The following is a 7,199-nucleotide window of genomic DNA, read 5'->3' as shown; positions in this document are numbered from 1 at the left end:
TTGCCTTGTATCATGAAATGTAAAAAAAAAAAGAGAAAAAAAGAAGAAGTGCTTGAAAAAAATAATGAAAAATAAATATAAAATAATAATAATAATGGTATATATATATATATATATATATAGTGCTGAATCTTGTGCAGAGACAAATCAAAGCGCTTTCGCATTCATCTAATTAATTCAGCCAGTTCAATTTCCTGTCAGCTTTGTTCTGCGGCACAACACTTCCACAAGGCTTATCTCCCAACCGTACTATTCAAATCTCGTTGTGTGGTTATTTTCTCAACGGCAACCGTGACAAAAAAGAGGGTAAGGTTGTGTTTACGTGCAAAATACAAGATCATAATTGCACCTAGGGTGGCAAGCGTTTTTGTGCTGTATGTATAAAAGTCTGCCTTTATCGAAGTGCACGTCAGTGTCAGCGTAAAACATCTGATGTGTGCACGTGTGTGTGTTGTGCATGCATGTGTTTGTCGAATCGCACGTCAGTGAAACAAACCCTGTTTGTACTATGGAGTGTAATAGTTGTGTTTGACTGTGACCGTCAGTACAGCAGAGGAGGTAACTATTGTCCCGACTAGCTGGGCTAGAATTTGATTATAGTGGAGAGTGTCTTGCCCAGGTTACATCCCAACTGTCTGCCAAGAGGGTTTTGCGACAGTCAGTGTTGGGATGGTTCCCAAAGGCCCACTAGGCCCACAAGGCTGCAGCACTAAGAGCCAGTGCAATTTTGCCTCATAGTTTGAGAGTCATAGTCCTTCACAAAAGACTAAACTGTAACTGATTTCCCATTGCAATGGAGAAACCATTGATAATGCAACTCTCACTTTCCTGTTGGCCTAAATGTAAACTTATATCAATCTGTGATGGCCTGGTGGAAAACGCGTCTGCGAGGGAAGGGAGAGAACCTGACCCCGAAATACCACGGTCGCCTGTATTTTGTCCCCTTCACTAGACATTGCACGGTGGTCATGACGCTAGACATTGCGTGGTGTTCAGGACACTAGTCACTGCATGGTGTTCATGACACTAGACATTGCGTGGTGGTCATGACACTAGACATTGCGTGGTGGTCATGACGCTAGACATTACGTGGTGGTCATGACGCTAGACATTGCGTGGTGTTCAGGACACTAGACATTGCGTGGTGTTCAGGACACTAGACATTGCGTGGTGTTCAGGACGCTAGACATTGCGTGGTGTTCAGGACGCTAGACATTGCGTGGTGTTCAGGACACTAGACATTGCGTGGTGGTCATGACGCTAGACATTACGTGGTGTTCAGGACGCTAGACATTGCGTGGTGGTCATGACGCTAGACATTGCGTGGTGGTCATGACGCTAGACATTGAGTGGTGGTCATGACGCTAGACATTGTGTGGTGGTCATGACGCTAGACATTCGAATGAAACGAAGAAAACGAGGTCCCGTATGAAGCATGCGCTTAGCGCATGTAATAGAGCCCACAGGAAACAAAAGGGTTAACACCGGCAAAATCCTGAAGACAAATCCACTTTCGATAAGAAAATAAAAACACCTGCACTCCGAAAAAAGAAGAAGAAGAAAAGACAGAAGAGTGGAAATACACCGTAGCGATGTACTCTCCCCGTGGAGAACAGCCTAAACTGCACACAGAGAAATCTGTTGTGACAAAGAGTAATAATACAATTCAATACAATACAATACGTGTCCAGTCAACACTCACTTTCATTGGCTGTGTATTCGTCACCTCCAGACGGCCCGCTTTGTCCTCCCACATGACGAGAGGCCTCCAAGGCCAGGGCTGCCAGTTTCCACCATTCTGAAAATCAACGCCCACGGCAATCTATACACACGCAGAAGATCAAATACGCACGTTAAAGATCCTGTAACCCATGTCAGCGTTCGGTGGGTTATGGAAACAAGAACATACCCAGCAAACATACCCCCGAGTATGGCTGTCAACATGGCGGGGTAAATAAGCAAGACGGTCATACACGTGAAATGTTACATGTCTGTCTGAGTGTGTGTGTATGTGTGCGTGCTTGAAATCTGATTGAATGACACAGGAAACGAATGATGAGCGCCCAGTGGCAGCCGTCAGTCGGATCTACCCAGGTAGGCAGCCTGTGGTGCAAATGACCCCGTGTTCGTAAAGTGCTTAGAGCCTGGTCTCTGACCGAGGATAGGCGGTGTATAAGCATCCATATCAATCAAGAAATAAATATGCCAATGAATCAAATTAATCAATATATCATCCAGTCATTATATCAATCAGTCAACCTATATATCAATTAATCAACCCAAATGATTATCACTCACTCACTCACTTACTCACCCACTCACTCAATCAATCATTCAGTCTATCAATCAATCAAGTGATCGATCGACGGTTGCAAAAGCCGATTAATTAGAGTGTTGGACTTTCAATCAATCAATCAATCATATAAATCAATCAATCGTTCGATCGATCAATGAACGTCACAGTGAAGTAGTTACAGTATTTAACTTTCTATCGATCAATTAATTAATCAACCATATCAATTAATCAATCGATTCATCGGTCTTTTCAAAAACTTCTCTGTAATCACGCTCAGTTTCCTTACATCTGCAACAGCAACACCGCCCCACGCATGTTAGTCACTTTGCATTATGATGTTTGAGGGATGGGGGAGAGGGGTGCGGGGAGACGTGGGGGGGAGAGGGGTGCGGGGAGGTGAGAGTGGGGGTGGGGGGGGGGACAGACAGAGTGAGAGTGGTCGTGAGTGGTTCATGTAATCTGTTTCTTGTCTTGTGCCCTGAGAGAAAGAGGGCTATGCAAATGTACATTCATCATCATCATCATCATCATCATCTTTTTTTTTCATATTATTATTATTATTATCATTATTGTTGTTGATGTTGTTGTGATGATGGTGAAGAAGAAGGTAATGATGATGATGATTATAATTTTTAGTAGTAGTATCATCATTATTATCATCAGCAGCAGCAGCATCATTATTGTTGTTGTTGTCGTTGTTGTCAGACAGCAGTGAAGACTCAGAGGCACACAGTGGCTGCAGTGACCCACCTGAAGACCACGAGGGGAGGTCTCTGAATCTGTGGTTGTAGAACAGGATCACGATGGCTTTGGTCTCGGCTGAAACAGTTCACAGCGCTCGTTTCTGTGTTTGTCTGTCAGTTGATTATCATTTGTACAACAGTTCACAACGCTCGTTTCTGTGTTAGTCTGTCAGCTGATTATCATTTGTACAACAGTTCACAGCGCTCGTTTCTGTGTTAGTCTGTCAGCTGATTATCATTTGTACAACAGTTCACAACGCTCGTTTCTGTGTTGTTTATCAACTGTCATTTATACACGGACTGACAGCGTTGGGTCCTGAACATTTGGCGCTGGGGATGTTCTTAGCACAGAGTCTTGGCAGTGAAAGAGTTAAAAGTGAATGGGATGGGACAACGTGTGCTTTTGGTTCGTAACCAACGTTTGCAGTAAACTTTCTGGTTCATTAGCTAGAGACAAAAAAGGAAGAAAACGCAAGTTTTATGTGTGTGTGTGGGTTTTGTTTGTTTGTTTGTTTGTTTGTTTGTTTTGATTGTGTGTGTGTGTGTGTGTGTGTGTGTGTGTGTGTGTGTGTGTGTGTGTGTGTGTGTTGCTGTTTCTTGTTTTGTTTTGTTTTTGTTTGTTTGTTTTTACCATAGAATATCAACTGAAACAGTACAGTCGAATATGATTGCAGAAAGACACGTCAGTGACTCAATCACTAACCTCCTTAAGCATTCCATACAAAGAAAAATCAGACAAAATTTGTTTTATTTTCAAAGCAATTATTTGATGACTGAGAGATTATTATTATTGTTGTTGTTGCTGTCAATGAATGAGGAGAAGAAGAAGGGGAAGAGAACAAGGCAGTACTCATACGGCGCAAACCTCCCATGCAATGGGCTCTAAGCGTATTACATAAAACAACACATATACAACAGTGCATAACAGCATACCTCTGCACATGAAAAAACAAAACAACACACGTCAATCAGTCAGCCGATATATCAAGCAGTCAAATCGAATCGATCCTATTCATCACCCACCTAAACGCATTTTAGCACCAGTCAGTGTAGAACACCCATGCCACTGAAATGCGACCAGATCATGGGTCTGTTGTCTGTGAACCTAATGCTCTTAATTTTCAGTGCTAGGATAGGCCCAATTTTCTTCGCATCACAGCTGTTCTTAGAGTAGACACCGTTTTTTCTGTGGTTGTTGCACAAGGAAATTTTGCACTCTAAACTGACTGGCGATGACAGGGTTAAAACAAACCAAACCAACAGAACCACTGTGGATAAACCGCGCGGTCACTCATTAGTCACTGCATTTTTCACTCACTCACTCAAACAGTTCCTTCTCTTCCCTCAAGGGAAACAACAAATCAAATCAAAACAAGACAACAACAACAACACCGTCAGCAACACCACCACCACCACCACCAACAAGAACAACAACCACCAACAACAACACTACCACCACCAACAACAACAACAACACAAAAAAACAACAACACCACCAAAAACACAACAACAGCAACAATAACAACACCAGCAACAGCACCAACACCAACAAGAACAGCAACAACAACAAGAACACCAACAACAGCACCACCAACAACAACAGAAACAACACCAACAACACAAAAAACACCACCACCACCAACAACAACAACAACACCAACAACAACAACACCAACAACAACAACACCACCAACACCAACACCACCACCAACAACAACAACACCACCAACAACAACATCAACAACAACACCAACAACAACAACAACAAGGGCAACAACAACAACAACAGGAACAAGAAGAAGAAGAACAACAACAACAACAACAAGAGCAGCAACAACAACAGCAACAAGAGCAACATCAAAATGTCAACAGACGCTGGTGAACAGACCATGGCAGTAGTACTCACAGACGCAGTGTATGTAGGTGAACATCCACTTGATGACGTGCACGATGACTGAAACAGTGGAGTTTGGTCAGTCACACTGTGTGTTTCACTGCGGCGTCAGCACGTTGTTTGTCAACAATTTGTGTGTGTGTGTGTGTGTGTGTGTGTGTGTGTGTGTGTGTGTGTGTGTGTGTGTGTGAGAGAGAGAGAGACTGTGTGTTTGCATGCGTGTGTACGTGCATGAGTTCGTGTGTGTGTGTGTGTGTCTGTGTGTGACTCTGTGTGCTTGTGTGCGTGTGTACGTGCCTGAGTTCGTGTATGTGTGTGTGTGTGTGTGTGTGTGTGTGTGTGTGTGTGCGTGTGTGCGAGAGAGAGAGAGAGAGTGTGTGTGAGTGTGTGTGTGTGTGTGGCGGGGTGCGGAGTAAGGTAAGATGAAGCGTTGAATCGGGACTGGTAAGTAGCTGTATGTGGTGTGAGAACAAAAACCAAAAAAAAATCAATTAATTAATATTCGATACAAAGAAAACATATGTCAGCAAAAAAAAAAACACACAAAAAAACCAACCCCCCCCCCCAAAAAAAAAACAACCAAAAAAAAAAACAAACAAAAAAACCCCACACACACAGCTTCAAAATAAAATGGTTGCCATACATACCTTAATTCAAACCATGTATGGAAATAAAACACAACTAGGTTAGATGTTGAAAAAATGGTGCAAGTTGATATGTAGGGATATGAATATCTATTACTTTTTATGAAGACTTATTTAAAATGACTTATTCAAACATTCTCAGTTGTTTTTGCTGAGAGTGTTATATGTGTATATCAATTATAGGGGGTGGGGGTGGGGGGGGGTTATGTTGTTGTTTGTTTTTATTTTATTTTCCTATTGCTACTATGTTTTTGTCAGATTTGTCTTTTCTCTTTTCCTAGTATATGTATTTATTCATTTATGTCTTCATGTCAATTGTCCATGTGTTATAAAAATGGGAAAATTTTAAAAAAACTTAAAAAAAGAGAGAAAAAAAGAAAGAAGAAACGAAGACACTAAAATAAAAAATAAAATGAAATATTTGTTTTAAAAAAAAGGAAAAGGAAGTTGGAAAGATCAGCCTTCAAGACCAAGCGCTTAGCGTCAGGCGCTGAGCAGTGAAAGAGTGTGGCTTCCATCCACATCAGACGCATAATGATGATGTGATCATCGTTTGAGGTTGTGTGGGGGAGAGGGCGGGTGTGGCGGAGCGGGGAGAGGGGACGGGGGGCGGGCGGGGGGGGGGGGGGGGGGGGGGGGGGGGGCCGGGGGGGGCGGTTTTTCTGCCTGTGCTTCCCGAAGGGGAAGACTTGGAACACACTTGCTGGTGTCATCGCCCACCTCACTTCACGGCTGTGTGTTTTCGGAGTGTAGGTCTTATTCCTAACCAATACCTCGCTCGAGTGTATATAATATGTATATCTTGGACCTCATGGACACTGCAGTAAATTACGATAATTATGAGACGAGACTAACTGGCCTGTCGCTGCTGCTGCTGCTGCTGCTGATGATGATGATGACGATGATGATGTTGGTGATAATGGTGAAGATGATGATGGTGGTGATGAAAAAGAGACAGACGGACTGGTTAACATATGCTCTTCACTAATAAATAAAAACAATTCTATTAATGTTTTATTATGTTACGTTATCAGCAGACAGAGCGACGCCGAGACATAACAAAATTATGTTTGATACTAACGATAAAGGTAAACAATCTTTTTTTCTTCTTTCCTAAATTTTTTATTCTAGTACAATATGACAAAGCACAGTGTATAATTATCATGACGAGCAGACAACCTTAATGGAAAAGAACGTTTTCGTTTCACTTCATAGTTCTCACGATGTGTGTGTTCGTTTGTTTATTTGCTTAGTTGTTTGTTTCTTTGTTCGCTTGTTTGTTTGTTAATGATATTGTTGTCCCCCACACACACCCCCACCCCACCCCCCACCGCCTATCTCCACCCCACCACCACCCGTTCTAATCCCTGGAGTGCTGCTGACAAGTATTATTATTATCATTATTACTACTACTTTTTTATATTTTATTTATTTATTTATGTACGCTTATAGTTGACTTCATCAAGTTTTTGCGCTTTATACATATTATTAGTAGTGGTAGTAGTATTTTTTATATATATATATATTTATCTATTATTTATTCACCCTTTATTTATTTATTTGTTTTTTTGTTGTTGTTTGTTTTTTTGGGTGGGTTTTTTTTTTTTAGTAGTATTATTAGT

This window comes from Babylonia areolata, chromosome 35 (genome assembly GCF_041734735.1).
Source record: "Babylonia areolata isolate BAREFJ2019XMU chromosome 35, ASM4173473v1, whole genome shotgun sequence".
In the NCBI taxonomy this organism is placed as follows: domain Eukaryota; kingdom Metazoa; phylum Mollusca; class Gastropoda; order Neogastropoda; family Buccinidae; genus Babylonia; species Babylonia areolata.
The sequence above is the reverse complement of the archived record's forward strand: the minus strand, read 5'-3'. Positions refer to the sequence as shown.